Source organism: Crinia signifera, chromosome 1, assembly GCF_055691185.1.
Source record: "Crinia signifera chromosome 1, ASM5569118v1, whole genome shotgun sequence".
NCBI classification, from domain to species: Eukaryota; Metazoa; Chordata; class Amphibia; order Anura; family Myobatrachidae; genus Crinia; species Crinia signifera.
Genome location: NC_139217.1, coordinates 281,187,404 through 281,205,562, shown reverse-complemented (window position 1 = coordinate 281,205,562; position 18,159 = coordinate 281,187,404). Strand labels below are relative to the sequence as shown.

The window sequence follows — 18,159 nt, the reverse complement described above, 5'->3', positions numbered from 1 at the left end:
TTAGGAATGCTGTACACATGCAGCCATTTACTTTCAGAAAGGAAATGTTATCTCAAACAAAGGCATGCTAAGCTAAAAGTTAAATAATAAACACAAGGTACAGTAAGAGACCTATTTGAATAACAGTTTATGAGGTTATTTTTTTTTCATATCATGCATACATTGGTACTAATGTTCCTTCTATAAACTATTACTTCTCTACACTGCTGACATCTGTGTTCTAGTCATAAAATGATGACCTGTAACTTACTTTAACCCTTTGAGTACCAATGTTGCTGTGAGAGATGTTCAAAACATCTGTTAAAAAGGCTAGCCTTGGGGGGTGTGGCCTGGCCGGCAATGTGAGCGGGCGCGGACTGAAAGCTCTGGCAATATCCTTTCAATATATCCTGCCCCAGGACCCGCGGAAGCTCTCTGCTTACCTCTCCTGGCTCCGGAGCTGTTCCTGTGCTTCCTCATCACTCATGGTCCTCCCTGGTGGCTTGTGGAGAACCTGGGCCTTCTAGGATCCGTGTGTCCTCTCCCTTGGATGCGGGCGCCATTTTAGAACCTCCGGTGGCTCTTGCTGGGTGCTGGCATTCTTGGACCGCGATCCAATACTTTGACTGAGTGGGTGCCTTCTGCCGGGTGTGCAGGTGGGTGAAGGCGTCTGGTGACTCTGGGGGATTGGCGGTGAGAAGCGGGAGCCATCATCGCTGAGGCACGCTGCTTGACCTCACAGAGGGGCTGGCGCCATCTTGCCTGACCGTCTCCTGGGCCGCGGCACCTGCAACGAGCTACTTCTGCTGGAGGGAACTGGTGGCGTGGACTCCACCACGACCTTCCTCTCCTGTGCTCCATTCCTGTCGCTCCCTCTCCCCTGAGTTGAGAGACGCACATTGAACCTACAACCTGCAGGATTCCTCCCTCCTGAGGCGGTGACGCCATTATAAGGTCTCCTGTGGCACATGATTGCCTGGGTGAGGTGTATCTGGTTATACAGCCTGTGACATATGTGGTGAGGATCAGACCCGAGCACAGTTCTCTAAATCTTCAATTGGCATCCTGGTGAAGCGCATCTTCTTAATATTTGATTCCCTAAGCCTTGTTTATATGTGGTATATCCACGGGAATACCTATACTTAGAGAGGTTAAGGTGTGGAAGGACTTGGTGTTGCCTTTCCGGATACACTATTGGGTCGTGCTAGCCATCTCTATTTCCCCCTGGAGATATCCTGTGGCTGGGAAGGTGCTCTCTCGTCTACTCCTTTCACCAAGCTCAAGATGGAAGCTTCTGTGTGTCATATCCTACAAGCTATTACCTCCTTTACTGATAGGCTTTTAACCAGACTGACTCACTGATCTACAGCAAGCTAATCCTCTTCCTTTGTATAATGATACTGCACATGCTGTCGCGCCTGATGATACCGCATGTATGCGTACTGACATCGTGACTTACATGGTCTCTGCCCCTTTGGATAACCAAGACGACTACCCGCAGAGCCCTATATCAATAATTGAAAATATGCCTGATACAGGCCTTGGTGTTTCACAAATGCTCCTGTATGCTTCATCCGGCCTTATCTACATATCATGTACTCCACATACTGGATCTGGTCACGTCTGTATTATGGAACTCATTCTCCTTTTCCTTTTGATGAAGATGGAGACACTGGTCCTTTCTCCTAATATTTTCCTGGATTGGTAAAGTGGCCGGACTAAATTTATGCATCAAATTGCAATTTGGATAACCCCCTATGTCTAACCCATACTCAATTTCGCTTTAGGGGAGGTATATTTTATTTTAATAGTAATATTGGGTTAGGATAGAGTTTTCGACAGATAATTATTCTCCGTAATATAAATTATTATATATATATTTTTTTTCTTCATTTGGGTCTGAGGTATTACTCTAACGCTTGCCCTGTAGACGCGCTCTTCTATATCCTGATATGTATGCACGGATGGCGCCTGCGGGTTGTAATGTTTCTGCAACTGTTTTTTTTTGTTTTTTGCAAAAAATTGAAATTTTCAATAAAAATTATTGAATTAAAAATAAAATAAAAAAAGGCCAGCCTTGCTGGGTAATACTTAAATACATTTCAATTAATTGACTTCAGAACATTTGCCAGCAATAACTAAAGTGATTGATATTCCTCGACTACGGACCTGCTGTTTTTAGTGGATATTTTGCACATCTCTCACCGCAACGTTGGTACTCAAAGGGTTAAATACAGGAAAATCTGAACCATTATTACAAATCTGGTCTTCAATTCTTTTTTTTTTTCAAAATTAAGTTCTTATTAACGTTTTATAAAACACAAATAGGGAAAGGGATACAGAATGAAAAAAAGGGGGAAGGTGGGATAATGGGGGAAGGGGATACATTTGCATGAATACTGGTCTTCAATTCTTAACAGTCCCCTAGACAAATTCTTAAATGTTGAAAAACGATCAGGATAGCAGCTCAAATGTAATGCAAAATGTTTTGTGTATAGGTTGCCTCCTGACATGAAGATCTGAAGTTCATCGTCTGATGCAATCTCAGCATCCTCCTACAGCAGGATCTGCCATGCATGCGGCCAAGCAAGTCTCTCTCACAATTAAAGTATATAGACGGCTCGGCTATGAAGGAAGAGATGGCGTAGAGTTTATGGGTGGTAGTCAGATGATCTGTTAAACACGCCTCCATTGCAGCGAGCTTTCATACTGGAGGGTATGGGTCATAGGGTCGACACTATGAAGATCGGCATACATTAGGTTGACAATGTGAAAGGTTTTTTTTTGTCCCGAACTTTGACGACATGGACACTGTATCAGTGTACCACGTCCCAGCGCATGGCTTGCTGTGCTTGCCATGCTTTGGGCACACTATTTTACTCTACCTCCACGTCCTGTCGGCACAAAAAAAAACCCATGAAAAACTCATATCGACCCTTTGACTGTTGACCTTCTCTTTGTCGACCTACTGCTTGTGTCGACCTTCTGACCCTGTTGACCTTTAGTGGTTAATTTAATGTATGTCGACCTAGCGGCCGTATCCCATACTGAAAGTTTTAAGAAAATTGAGCCAACTAATTGTACCATAGTACATAATGTTCTACATGTTCTATCTGTAATGCTTATAAGCAATACATTAAAATTGAAGTACATAGTTTGTGATATTGCAACTAAAATAGCATTGTACAGTATTATAAAATATCAGAACAATATTTCCTAAATTTAAAAAACAAATGGAAAAATATTTTATACATAAGCAATGGAAATAGTACCTTTGTTTAGATCTTTAAATAATGGTATTACCATTGAGCATAAACAAAATGTATCTAACTAAGCATTCTGGTTTTGTTCTTTTCTTACATGTGTGCGTTTACTACAGTATAATCCAGTAGATAACTAGGAAGCCATGCTCCTGCTCAGCTGAACACATTCAATTGTGTATTTTCAACTAACAAAAAATTTAATGAAGAAGTGATACATTAACATTAGAATAAGCCATAATTTACACAGAAGGAGTCAAAATGTACATTATGCCACAAATCCCATTATACTACACAGATTAAACCAAAATTCACATTATGCCACACTAAATAAGCTAAAATTCACACGCAATGATTAAAAATTCATCATCATTCATCATTCCACACAGAATAAGCCAAATTCACATGAACTGAGTCAAAATTCACAATATGCCACATGGAGTGGGCCTCAATGCAGTGTTGGTGGTGATGCAGGGACAATGATGACGGGGAGAGATGCAGGGACAGTGATGGCGGGGAGAGACACATGGACAGTGACGGCGGGGAGAGACGCAGGAACAGTGAGTGCGAAGTGAGGCAAGGTGCTAGGGAGGGATAGAGAAACACAGGGTGCCAGGGAGGGCAGAGAGAGATGCAGGGTGCTAGGGAGAGATAAAGAGAAGCAGGGCACTAAGGAGGGATAGAGAGATGTATTTAGCTAGGGAGGGATGAGAGATATAGGGCGCTAGGGAGGGCAGAGAGAGATGAAGAGCGCTAGGGAGGGATGAGATATACAGGGCACTAGGGAGAGCAGAGACGCAGGGCGCTAGGGAGGACAGAGAGAGAAGCAGAGTGCTAGGGAGGGATGAAAGACACAGGGTGCTAGGGAGGAAAGAGAAATGTAGGTTGCGGTGGAAGCTGGGGAAAGGCCGATACTGCATTAGGACAAGGAGTGCTGCATATTAGAGGAGAGCCAGGACAGAATAGGTGGGAGCTGGGGACAGCAGGAGTAGGCTGGCACAAGACATAAGGAAGCTGGGTACTGTCTAACTATTTAAAGAGAGTGAGGGGACTGCTGGGGCCAGGGCAGGCATGCTGCGACCCTGAGACATTCCTCCCCTCCTACCTTCCCTGCTGCTAGTAGGAAAGTACAATAGAGGGGGCGGAGCCATGTGTGTTCCTGGTTCTTGCAGGGGCTGGGATGGCTGTCATAGATGCGGCCACCGCTCAGCACTCTCCCTCAGCCCAGCCTGACTCACACTGCCACCACTACTAGCACCTCCTGCAGCAATTTCAAATATGGCTTCAGTTCATAAGCCAATTGGAGCTTGCATCCTGGCAACAGGAAATTCCCATCCTCTCCCTCCGCTGGCTTTGTCCGCTTACAGAGCCAGCGGCGGTCATTGAGTGGACAGGGATTTCCTGGTGCCAGTGACCTAGCAATACCAAGTGCAGGTCTCTTTATGCGGCAATCCCTCACCCACCATCTCAGATCCCAAAACACACCTCAGGCCGAGGTATTACTAAAAGTCACAGGGAAACCAAGAACTCAGGTGAGCTCACCTTTTCATATATTAAAACTTAATCACTGTTAAAATATCCTCCTGCCAGACTGGGAATGCCCAGTGGATGAGGATACTAGTTCCATAATAACCATTAGCTGATTACGTGAATAATCCTCCTTATTTACAAGGAACATTTGCTGCTTTTTCAAGAAGGATATTTTAAATTCCTCAGTCTTAAATAAAAATATGTGCAATTGAGGAATTACTGTTTATTTTATTTATTCCAAACACATTCAATCATCTAGTATGTAAGAAGTTTCATTAATAAATATAACTTTTTTTTTATTAATATTTTTCTGTTTATTTATAAAGTAATTGCCACTCACCTTTTTGCCCCCATGCGCAGTCTTTTCTTCCAAACAACCATCAGTGGGGTTGAGATCTGGAGACTACACTGGCCACTCCATTACAGACAGAATACCAGCTACAGTACCTGCTTCTACCCTAAATAGTTCTTGCATAATTTGAGGTGTGATTTGGGTCATTGTCCTGTTGGAGGAGGAAATTGTCTCCAATCAAGCCTTCCTTATTCAAAATCCCTTTTACCCAGCGGTGGCTCGTACCTTATTGGGGGAGGGGGCTGCCTCTGGCCACAGTGGGGGTGCAGCGATTCAGGCACCCCGCTCCCCCTGTCGCCGCCGCTACCTCCTCTCCCATCCCTGGCGCCTGTGCTGTGATGAGTGACAGGTGCCAGGACTGGCGCATGCGCAGTACACACGTGTACTGCGCATGCAGCCAACTTCTATGGGCTGCTTGGGTAACAGCCCATAGAAGCAATCTTGGTCCCGGCGCCTGTACAATGTAAGTTACAGGCACCCGGACCAGCGCATCTGCCATTTTTGCACGGCAGCCTGCACAAAGGTGTCCCGGAGGGAGGGAACACCTCCCAATGGGACTGCCTTTGTGACTGGCAGGTCGGACTTCCAATAGGAAGTCACTGCCAGTCACAGTGAAGCCATTGCAGTCTCACAGACTGCATCTGGCTTCACTACAGTGGCGGATTTTACCTGGGGGGGCTGCAGCCCTGCAGCCCATAGGTAAAAACCGCCACTGCTTTTACCTTGTACAAATCTCCCACATTACCAGCACCAAAGCAGCCCCAGACCATCACATTACCTCCACCATGCTTGACAGATGGTGACAGACACTCTTAAAGCAATTTCACGGAGGTCCCGGCACCGGAAGTGCAATACCGGAAGTGGGATGCCGGGAGCTATATAAACGGAACAGAAAGTCAGCACTAGCCAGGAACCTGATGAAGAGATCTGAGGCATCTCGAAACATGTCGTTGTTGCTGGACTAGTGCATGTGGATTTTATTGTAAGCTTGTGAACAGACTACAAGGGAAGAAGGTGAGTGAAAAGTGTTAGTCCACACGCAGTTAAGATCCGGATTCTTGCTGTGTGTGTAGATTTCGCAGCCGCACTGCCTTCACCCTAAAATCTGTCACAAGTCTTCTGTGTTTTTTGTAAATTTTTATTGGATACCGTTTTCTGCAAAATAAAAGTATTACCAAAAGAGACGGAAAAGAAACCATTATATGTTTGAAAATCCATATCTGATCGTGAGTAGGGGTACGATTTGCTTTTAAGGAAAGATACCTTGATAAGAGTATTCCAACTTACCTATAGTGAGTTGTGGTACGCCACCGTTATATCATCCCTTTCTACCTTAAACCTTCTGATTTTAGACATACTTCACATGTTTGGATTTCTATTTTTTATCTCTCATCTCTATTATATGGAAATTCCAAAAAATCCCCTCATGAGAGAAAAGGATATATGAGGAGTGAAGCCTGTTAAAGAAGCACAACTTAAAGGGGAAGTATACCTGTTTATTATCCCCTCATATTTTATATCATCACCTTATTAGATCCGAGAGAAGGGCGCCCAATTTTTGAGTTGAAATCTTTTTGTCTTTGTGGTTCTAACGTTTTTTGGATATTAGGGAAATATCCTGTAACTCAGAGTAGGCGACTCTCTCTAATCATATAGGCGCCAAGGGATTTTTCATACCAAAACTTCACCGATTAACTTGTTCTGTGTCCCGGAAATGTTCTTCTGTGTGATCCAAACACCTCAAAACTTCAATTCATCTGTCCATAATACTTTTTCCAATATTCCTCTGTCCAACCTCTGTGTTATTTTACCCATATTATTATTTTCCTTTTATTGACCAGGCTCAGATTTGGCTCTTTCTTTGCCACTCTGTTTAGAAGGCCAGCATCCCAGAGTTGCCTCTTGACTGTAGACGTTGACACTGGCATTTTGTGGGTACCATTTAATGAAGCTGCCAGTTGAGAACCTATAAGGTGTCTACTTCTCAAACTAGAGACTCTAGTGTACTTGCTCAGTTGTGCAGCGGGCCTCCCATTTCTTTCTACTCTGGTTAGAGCAGGCATGTCCAAACTGTGGCCCTCCAGCTGTTGTGAAACTACACATCCCAGCATGATTTTCCATAGTTTTAGCATTCCCTAAGAGCAATACTGTGGCAAAGCTTGATGGGATTTGTAGTTTCACAACAGCTGTAAGGCCATAGTTTGGACATGCCTGGGTTAGAGCCTGTTTGTGCTGTTCTTTGAATGAAGAAGTACACACAGTTGTAGGAAATGTTCAGTTTCTTGGCAATTTCTCACATGGAATAGCCTTCAATTCGAAAAAACATGAAAATTCTCTTTTTCAAGCCATTTTCAGACCATAATACCCCTTTAACATTGCACCTAATTACCGGGTTCATGCCAGTTTCTTGCCGGTTCGACCAGGGGCAGATTTAGGGGTGAGGGCGCCCGTAGGCACAACAATAATGGCTGCCCCCTGCCTAATTGTATTATTTTTATTGATTAGCTATAAGCCCTCATTTGATGATTGCCAATTTTATTTAATAATAAAAAAGCCAACAACTAACATTTTTTTATTATGTATACATATTTACTAAGTAGGACAAGTTATAGGGGCAGTACATGCATGTCCTATTAATTTACACTCTAATCAAGATGGAATATGGTACAGTACAGTGGAAACATTTTGCAGTTACTCGTACATTTCAGTGATAGTACTATCACATGCATCCAAGTGCCGCCCCCAAACATGTGCCGCCCCTAGGCACGTGCCTCACGTGCCTAATGGGAAATTCGGCACTGGGTTCGACCCGGCAATTGGTGCGATGTGAAAAGGGTTACTGGTTACAGCGAACTGGCAGCAACAATGCAATACGAACCGGTTAAAAATAAGTGTTCTTACCGGTCTGTTGGTGTGTTGCTTTGTGGTGTGAACGGGTTAATCGGGTTTCCCGTTCACACTATGGAGGAGGCAGTGCTTGGAGCAGCGCCAGCTGTAAGCGTTGCCTTCTCAACGATGCCGCTCCACCGCTCCGTTTCAAAGTCCTGGTGCGACACTGTATTTGAGGTCTGAAAGCGGTATAATTGAACCCACAAATGTGATACTCCAGATACTCAACTAGCTGAAAGGAAGGCCAGTTTTATAGTTTCTCTAAAGAGCATCCCCATTTTCAGCAGTGCTAACATAGTTGCACAAGGGTTTTCTAATAATCCATTAGTCTTGTAACACAATTAGCAAACACAATTTACCATTAGAACACTGGAGTGATGGTTACTGGGAATAGGACGCTATACACCTTTGTACATATTCCTTCCTAAAAAAACAGACATTTGCAGCTAGTATAGTCATTTACCACATTAATAATGTATAGAGTGAATTTCTGACTGTACTTATGTCAATAAGTACAGTCAACAGGCAGGCTCACAATGGTGGCAGTGGAGCGTGCAGCCTCAGCGAGGCAACAGACCAGAGCACCGGGAACCAGGAAGCCAGGCGGGAGGCTGTAAATGTGAGGTGGGTGGATACTCCGGCAACAGTGGGTGGAAGTGACGCGTTTAGTCATTGTGGCGACCGGCTTGAGGAAGTCTACGGGAGTCCGTACTGGTGTCGGGTCACTCATTTTTTTTGTTTTGCCAATTTCCATGGATGCTACTTGGAAAGAAGATGCGGTCTACGCCAGAGGACCCCTGTGAGTATGGTTTACTTCCACAGGTACCCACATTGTATTTCTTCAGGAACAGTGGATGGAGGATACCTACCTACGTCACGTGTCAAGGTAAGTAAGTATCTGTATGGATGGGCTCAGTGTGTAATAAATAAAACACACACCATCAAAGTAGAACTTTAACTATTTGTACTGTTGTGGGACTACAAGTCAGAGCAGGTCCTTTAATGCCCCGCATGCTGGGACTTGTTGTTCTCCAAGTCTCTGCATGCGGTGCAGGCTTGCTGGGACTCATCATTCCACAGCAATACACAATAGTTATTTCTATTTTTTACTGCCTGTCTGCCTGGGCAGGTAAATTCTGGAGGGGGGGACTCCTTTATTGGGGTCCCCACTTCCCCAGGATCTGACTGACCGGTCAGGGGGTTAATGCTTTGGCAGGGGGACTTGTAATAAAAAAGTCTCCCCCCGTCTATGGCATTACTCTGCTGGCTGGTTGGGCCTGTTGCTGGTTCACAAAATAAGGGGGGGGGGGGGAACGACCTCTACTCATTTTGTCCCCCGTATTTTGGGAACCAGGACCGGACCATTGTGCCCCTACTTGGTTTGTTCCCTGATTTTTTTAAACCAGGACCGGCTCTTTGAGCCTGGGGCTGGTTATGGCCGTGGGTGGAGGATGCCAAGCCGGTTTTTAAAATTATTTAATTTGTTTTTCATTTTTTTTTTACACTGATTTGACTGATCCATGCAAGCTGCCGACTCGTATTTGTATTTAGCAGCTGTATATACGGCCGCTAAATACAAATGCAGCAGAATAAGAATGCATACGCCATTGGCCGAATTCGTAAATCTGCCCTATTTATGAAAAAATATGTCCGTTGCCAGTTGTCTGCATTCATTTTAAGAATTTGTATTTTTAGTAAATTTCCCCCAATGTGTCATGTTACTACAGTATGATCCAATTCATCCCAAGTAATGTGTATGTCAAGGTACTGTACAAACTGTTTATTTAGCACAGTCTTCAGTGCACATTTTACCCTGGCCCCTAGGGAACATATTCTGCAGGTGTACAAATATAGGGTCGGTATACACCACAGTGCGCAAAGAAGCTGCCGGGATGGTTTTATCTCGCGGGTATTTCTTCGTTTACCCTTTTTACATATTCTGCAGGTGCAAAGTCCGTACTTTCCTGTTACGTATGAGAACAACAGTGTAGAGGATTAATGGGTTGCCCATAACACTCCCGCAAGTCAGGGCGGTAATGTGTGATCCAGTGCTATTTTTGTAGGAAAATAGGTACAGGAACTGTGGGCGGGGGCAGAAAGTGGGCGGCGATGTGGGAGGAGTTACACAAGGGGCGGGGCATTACATTAAAAAAAGAAAAACATAATTCCTCACTCCGTCACGCTTATTATACATATGCCACACACAGAGTTTTGCATTATACATATGCCACACACCGTGATGCCCATTATAAATATGCCCCACACGTGATGCCCATTATACATATGCCCCACACTGTAATGCTTATTATACATATGCCCCACACTGTAATGCTTATTATACATATGCTGCACACAGAGATGCCCATTATACATAAGGCCCACAATGTAACGCTTCTTATACATATGCTGCACACAGAGATGCCCATTATACATAAGGCCCACACTGTAACGCTTATTATACATATGCTGCACACAGAGATGCCCATTATACATATGCTGCACACAGAGATGCCCATTATACATAAGGCCCACACTGTAACGCTTATTATACATATGCTGCACACAGAGATGCCCATTATACATAAGGCCCACACTGTAACGCTTATTATACATATGCTGCACACAGAGATGCCCATTATACATAAGGCCCACACAGAGATGCCTGTTCTACATATGCCACTCACAGAGATGCCTGTTAAACAAATCCCCCGCTCCGTAACAGTTATTATACATATGCACCACACAGAGATGACCGTTATTCATATGGCCCACACAGAGATGCCCGTTATACATATGCCCCACACCGTGATGCCCATTATACATATGCCACACACAGAGATGCCCATTATACATATGCCGCACACAGAGATGCCTGTTATACATATGCCACACACAGAGATGCCTGTTATACATAAGGCCCACACAGAGATGCCCGTTATACATAAGGCCCACACAGAGATGCCCGTTATACATAAGGCCCACACAGAGATACCCATTATACATAAGGCCCACACAGAGATGCCCATTATACATAAGGCCCACACAGAGATGCCCATGTAGCCCACACAGAGATGCCCATCAAACATATGGCCCACACCAAGATGCCCAACACTATCTACCAACACTTGCAATATACTATTGTATATAGAAGCCGGTACCAGCTTCTCCTATGTGTGATTTGCCATTTAATGTTGTAAACAGTTATCCATTTAGATCACACAGCCCATTAGTTAAATCAGCCACTGACACCTTCTCCTCGGGTTACTGCACCCAGCGGCTGTCAGCATCTCCCATCGCCTCCTGCTGCTGGCACTTTCTCCTGGGGTTACTGAACCCAGCGGCTGTCATCTTCTCCCAGCGGCTCCTGCTACCTGCCCCTGCCGCTGTCACCTTGTCCTGGGCCTGTGCTGCAGCACGTGTGCAGCGGGACGGAGACCGGGTACAAGATGGACCATGGAGGGAGTGTGTCCTGAGTCCTCACTGCTGCGGCGCCCGGCCGTGACTCACACAGCCGATATTGTATGAGCCACGGCCGGGCAGCGCAGCAGTCAGGACACAGAACAGCATGTAGCGGGCGGCGGCAGGGATGATCTTCCTTGCAGCAGCGGAAACAGAGATTGGAGATAATCTCTGTGCTGCAGCCTGCGCCCGGCGTTGAACTTCCGGAACGCCGTTCCAGGTGAGGTAATTTTTCAACTGATCTTCAGGAACGGCGTTCCGGACCGTTCCGCCACAAATATAGCCCTGGTGTGATCACATTGTAGCTGCCAGTTCCCACCCCAACCCACCCAATTTCAGGGGCACAGACCTGGCCACAGCTCTCCTATAAGCAGAAATGTTCATAAAATAATGTACCACTCACATTATACAGAAACCGGTACTTGTTTCCTAGCACGGCGCCCACTACAGCATTTGCGTAGTGGGCTATTCTGCATAGGGAAATTGCATCGCATGCCATTATTGTATGGCATGTGATGCGATTTTTGTATGTAATGTATTGACTGCTCTCTGTCAGTGAATACATTAAAAAGATAGGGTGCGATAAAAAATTGCATCCCATCGCATCGCATGCCATTATTGTATGGCATGCGATGGGATGGGATTTTTTATCGCACCCTATCTTTTTAATGTCCTGATTGCACATACAATAATGTCACTTAATGTGCTATACCATTAAATTACATATAATGTCATTTATTTACGCACCCCCACCCCAACTATCCACGTCATCCCGAAGCGTGGCGAGTGCAGTGGAACGTGTCCTCCGACTTTTTCATTACCCCACTATCCACGTCGGCGCAGAGTTGATTTTACATAGTGCCCGAAGCGTGGCAAAAGCGTAGCGAGCCCCGCGAGGGGACACGGAATACATGTAAAGTTATCCGCGACCCGATGCAGGGCTCGCTGTGCTCGCCACGCTTAGGGCTCGTGGTTTGCTGCGCTCACCACACTGTATAAAATCAACTCCACACCGACGTGGATAGCGGGGTAATGAAAAAGTCGTAGGACTCGTTCCGCTGCGCTCTCCACGCTTCGGGATGATGTGGAGAGTGGGGGAGTACGTTAAACCTATTTTTGGGACATACAATCATATTATTGTATAGCTAATGTCATGGCATCGCACACACTATTAAATCGCATGGGATTTTGCGGGATATGCGATGCAATGCGATGCGATGCGATATAGTGGGGTACAATGAGCATAGAAAAAAATACATTTAAAAAATTGCATCGCATCGCATGCCGCTATAATGGCCCATGTGATGCGATGCGATACGCAGGAAATATGGGCGCCGTGCTAGGAAACAAGTACCAAGAAACCATAAAGAGTAATGTATAATAATAGAAAATGTACCTATCATTTTTGGAGCAGACTGTGACTAGCTCAGCATAGCGACTGCTGTTTCGTAAGCATACGATGTATCATATTTGTGATGGTTTATATGACAACCATCTCCATAGGCTGTTGCTAGTCCTTCAAGCCATGAAGTGATTGTCATGACTGTTCCTTGCTCTGCTAGGACACTTTTATTGAAGGAGGAGCTTTTATCTGTTCACTATTAACTAAAAATCATGAATATGTAGTCAAGAAGCGATTATATTTATTTATGCAATAAAAACACAAACATGCTAATGCTGGCTTGAGTGTGTTCTTTTTATTTTTATCAGTGTTATACAGGCACAGTGGAAATAAATAATAGCAATTAAATAAAACTGACGTTCGATGTAAATTACAATTCCCATTTACTTATACTTGCCTCTGGTGAAATACCCTTAATTATGTACCGAAAATAATGATCGCCATGGCTGGTCCTAGATACCCCCACAACAGAAGCCCACTACCAGCCATAAGCTCTAGTCCACACCGCTTTTCTCTTAAACTCTGGCAGGTCTCTCAAGTTGAAAAGTGAAGCTGAAAGACATAAACATATATGAAAATATAGATTAACCATTGCATAGACAGTAACAAACATGTTATATACTGTAGGACTTAAAGGCAAAATGTACACACTAAATAAATGTAGTGAAGACAACTTAAGTATTACTTTGTTGGCAGATACTTTTATCTGTGTAACATATGATAACATGCATAAACATGCTAGACTTATGTTCCCAGTACTTACACATGAAATAATGATTTTATGTTTTCCTGTTTAGTATTTTACATGCCCAGGGTCATCCAGGTGCGGTTGTTATAGTCCTATCATGCGCAAAGTACCGATGTTCGGTGCTTTGAACATGAGTAGGACCTGTCTGTGTGTTCGACCAAGTCAGAAGCAGCACGGTAGGTAGTAGACTAAGGGCGAGATGTATTAAAATGAAAATGCGGTAAACCCCCCGTTTTACCGCATTTTCATATTTACTAAAACCCGGCCGCACCGATATCGCTGGGCAGGGTATCGCCACCTTTGGGTGGTGATACCATATAGAAGCCTATGGGCTTTTTTTCGCCGCCCGCCGCAACCTCGCCACCTCGCTGACCCCCCCTCCCTTGTACTTACCTTCCTGAAAGGTCCTCCTGGACCCTGGAAGGTAAACCCCTCCTTACCCTAGCAATGCAGCTGGACGTCCTTCTGGCTGCAGGGGGAGGAGGAGGCGCTGGGGACAGCCTGCTTAGCTGTCCCCAACATGAGAGGAGAAGCAGGTGGCAGGGAGGTGACGGAGACACCCCGCACACCACAGGACAGGTATCGCGGCGGGTCTCCATCACCGCACTGCGATGCCAGCCGCATATTTTAGTGCATATGCGCTGGCATCACGGCGGGCAGGCGGCGAAGTATTTTAATACATCCCGTCCTAAGTGACCAACAGTTTGCTGCCTTTCAGGGGCAGGGAGGGGCGGCGATGGCCTCCATTTGTGAAAAACGAAGGCAAGTTGCTGCCATTTAGAGGGAGGTAAGAGGTCAAGGATCTCAGTCATAAGACAGACAACTTCCTGGCCTCTGTGATGGGTGGCACCATAGGTGCCTTACGTCGCCTGATGGTGGGAGAGATCCGATGCTGCAGCAGGAGGCATCTGCTTGCATTAGAGGCCTCCTGCTGGCTCACCATACAGGTATATAATTAGGCCCACTATGTCAATCAAACAAGGCAGCAGAAGAAACGACCGTACCTTTTAAAACTTTTCTTGATGATTCTGATAAGGCTTTTTCAGGACTTTCAAGGAGAATCATTAGCCAGTCAATAAACTTGTGAAAAGAAGAAGAGTGTCTATTAAATCATCTACATGGAAAACCCCTATGATTATGGTATAATACTTTTTGTTTTAGGTTTGCTTTATTTTTCATAAAGTGACGTAGTTAATTCATGGGACTATTTACTAAGTCTTGGAAAGAGAGATAAAGTAGCAGCCAACACAGCCTGTAACATGGCAGTTAGAAGCTGCTTTGCTGGTACCTATCTCTCTCCACTTTATCTCCATCCAAGGTTCAGTAAATAGACGCCTCAGTCATTCAAAATTTCCAGTGAGTTAAATATATTTTACAAGAATATTTTGATCAAAGAAAAGCATACAGCAGAGACATCAAAGAATGTGAACTATGAATTTCCTAGAAACCAGCCCCTGATGACTCTCTGGACTGAATACCAGGAAAATGCACTTTATCAATAATGATGCTAGTTCCAGGCAAATTCATAGCATACTGGTTCATGGCACCAAAAGGATGCCTCCATGATGTATAGATACCAGAACCGGTCACACACATCCTATGTGCTGTACAAAGCAATCATTTTTAGATTTAATACTTTCAATAACGTCTATACAGGCTATGCTGAGGGAAAGAGTACGATTGAACAAATGTACCGTGTAGTGTATATCGAATAGAAAAAGTATTGACAGGCAAGACTATCTAGTGCAAATCTAATGTAGATAGTGCAAATCTAATGTGTTCAATCCAGATTCAATCTCCTGCCTGAAGGATCAGGAACACTGTGAGATCGAATTGAAATCGAATAGTGCAAATCGAATGCACAGCAAATAGTAAATCAAATGGAAAATAGAGTAGAAAAAACTTCAGAACAGGTCGAATAGGCCAAATCAAATCAAAATCAAACGAAAACTGTATCAAACCGTGTGTATGCACTATATAACCTCTTGTCTGTATGGAAATATATATTGCGTAGACTGCATTGTGATGATGGTTGCCATTCAAGTTCCAATGTCCATTTAAATGTACAAAATGCTGTGAAAGGTTTTTGGAAGATGCTAAAGTAACAAAATAAGGGATTAGAATGAATCAATGTTTTGGTAGACAAACTACAATGCTTTATGCACTAAAATGACCAAACTATATTTTTGGGGGGTTACTTTACCAGTGTTCTCACTAGGATACACCAGAAACATGCAATGGGTTATAAAGGGATAAACAAAATCAGATTTGGACTTGCTCCACATTTGCCATGATGGAGAGTTAGAAACCTGTATAGTAAAATATTCTCAGAGTTTACAGGTCAAAACACTGTTTATATAAGGGAATACTGTAATCATCTGAGATAAAAAAAAAAAAAAAAATGGAATAAATTCACATTATCCTGCTCATGCATTATTGTTAAATATGTAAATTAATTATAATGCGGACTCAGTAATGGGCAGGTAGAACATTTTGGTACTTGTTTCCTAGCACGGCGCCCACAATATTAAGTTGTATGACATCGCATTGCATCGCATGCCATATGCCCGCATGCGATGCGATTTTAAATTGTATAAGAACCGTAATGGGTGCTTACAATGTTAAATGCACCCCCACTATCAACGCCAACCCGAAGCATGGCGAGCGCAGTGAGCCCACGAGGGGCGGCGGCACGCGTCCTCCGACCTTTTCATACCCCCACTATCCACGTCGGCGTGGAGTTGATTTTACATAGTGTGGCGAGCCCGAAGAGTGGCAAGCGCAGCGAGCCCCGCGAGGGGACGCGTATTACTTTACATATATTCCGAGTCCGCTCACCACGCTTCGGGCTCGGTGGCTCCCTGCGCTTGCCACACTATATAAATTCAACTCCACGCCGATGTGGATAGTGGGGGTATGAAAAGTTCGGAGGACACGTACCGCTGCGCTCGCCACGCTTCGGGTTGGCGTTGATAATGGGGGTGGCGTGGGGGTGCTTTTAACATTGTAAGCACCCATTACGGTGCTTATACAATTAATCATCTTATAGGGGGCACATTTAACATTGAAAACACCCATTAGGGTGCTTATACAATTTTAAATCGTATACCATTGTATATGGCATACAATGGCATACAATGCGATGGTATACAATTTTAAATTGTATAACATCAGCTGCCATCGCGTAACATCGCATCGCATACCATCGTATGCCTTATGGTATGCAATGCTATGGGCGCCGTGCTAGGAAACAAGTACCAAAATTTTATATAATGACTTTTCATTCTAGATAACAATTGTGATACAACCCAATTGGACAGTAGCACTAATGCATTGAAAGGTATTGAAGATGTTTTTCTTTGTCTTGAACAAAATACCTTTATGGTGTGTTCCTTCCAAGGCTCCTTGGCTAACAACAGTCGCAAACTACAGGGCAGTGCCGTTAAGCACTCATGTACCGTTGCTATGTCCAGAGGATTCTTTCCCAAATCTCCAGGAGTGATGGGAGATTCACATTTCCATGGCAACCAGCTGCCATGGACTCCGAGAACTAACGGAATCACATGCTCACACCAAGACACTACAGATGCAGCAAAAACATGAAGCAGGAAATCCACTGCCTAAACAGGAAGTGACCAAAGAAATTAAATAAAAAAGTAAAAGCAGCATTATATTTGATATTGGTCAATCAAATACCAGTTTTTAGAGAATCACCTATCAAAAAACTGTTAAAAGCCACTGAAAAAACGAAATTAGTATCCAAAATTTATAAGTATATTAACTCATATAAATGTAGAGATGGCCTCTCTGAGTTGAGAGAGAAGTGGGTAAGCGATGTTGGACCTATTGGAGAGGATGAGTGGAAACAAGCTAAGGTGACAATATTTAAAGCAACTAATGCGTTGCGGGTGCAACAGGTCCAATTATTTGTATTACATAGAGCCTATCTATCAGCAGATAGGGTGGTGAAATTTGCGGGTCGGGCCTCGAGTACATGCCCAAAATGTAAGAAAGAGACAGGTACATTTTTCCACTTAATGTGGGCATGCCCAAAAGTCGCTAGGTTCTGGGATGAGATATTGTTGATCTTGATAGAAACTGGTATACCTAGGGAAATCCTGAATGTAAAGTGCTGTATTCTTGGGGTAATTCAGGACTCGAGAATTAAACTGGGTGATAAGCTGTTTGTTATTAACATCTGTGCGCTTGCAAAAGTGATTATAGCTAGGACCTGGATGTCCATGCTCGAGCCAGACATAGAAGCTTGGAAAGCTTTGGTAAATTATACTGTAAGACAGGAAAGACAAGTATATATGAAAAGAAAATGCTTAAATAAACACTCTGAGATTTGGTCCAGATGGATATCCTCAATATATTGGAGACGTGTTGACCTATAAGATATTTAAGCACTTGAGTTTAATATTCACAGTGGCCTTTCTGGTTGGTTCCCCTTTTTTTTTTTTTTTTTTTTGGGGGGTTTATGAATGGTTATTTAAACACAACTAAATGCTATATGTATTTATTGCTCACATATTTGTGT

General features: G+C 43.9%; 1 long non-coding RNA gene and 1 pseudogene across 2 annotated transcripts in view; one reads left to right on the top strand and one right to left on the bottom strand.

Moving 5' to 3' along the window:
* LOC146075490 (very-long-chain (3R)-3-hydroxyacyl-CoA dehydratase-like) overlaps positions 1-5,072 on the top strand; it is a 35,163-nt pseudogene extending 30,091 nt beyond the window's left edge. Inside the window, exons 7-8 of the transcript XR_014473581.1 lie at positions 5-97; positions 2,478-5,072. The product of XR_014473581.1 is annotated as a very-long-chain (3R)-3-hydroxyacyl-CoA dehydratase-like (transcript). The remainder of the gene's footprint in view (positions 1-4; positions 98-2,477) is intronic.
* An 8,191-nt stretch (positions 5,073-13,263) lies between these two features.
* LOC146028523 (uncharacterized) lies at positions 13,264-17,242 on the bottom strand. The gene is made up of 3 exons (XR_014455234.1): positions 16,997-17,242; positions 14,624-14,699; positions 13,264-13,423 (listed from the first exon to the last, which is right to left on the bottom strand). It is a non-coding gene; the product is annotated as an uncharacterized LOC146028523 (long non-coding RNA).
* Positions 17,243-18,159: the final 917 nt, after the last annotated feature.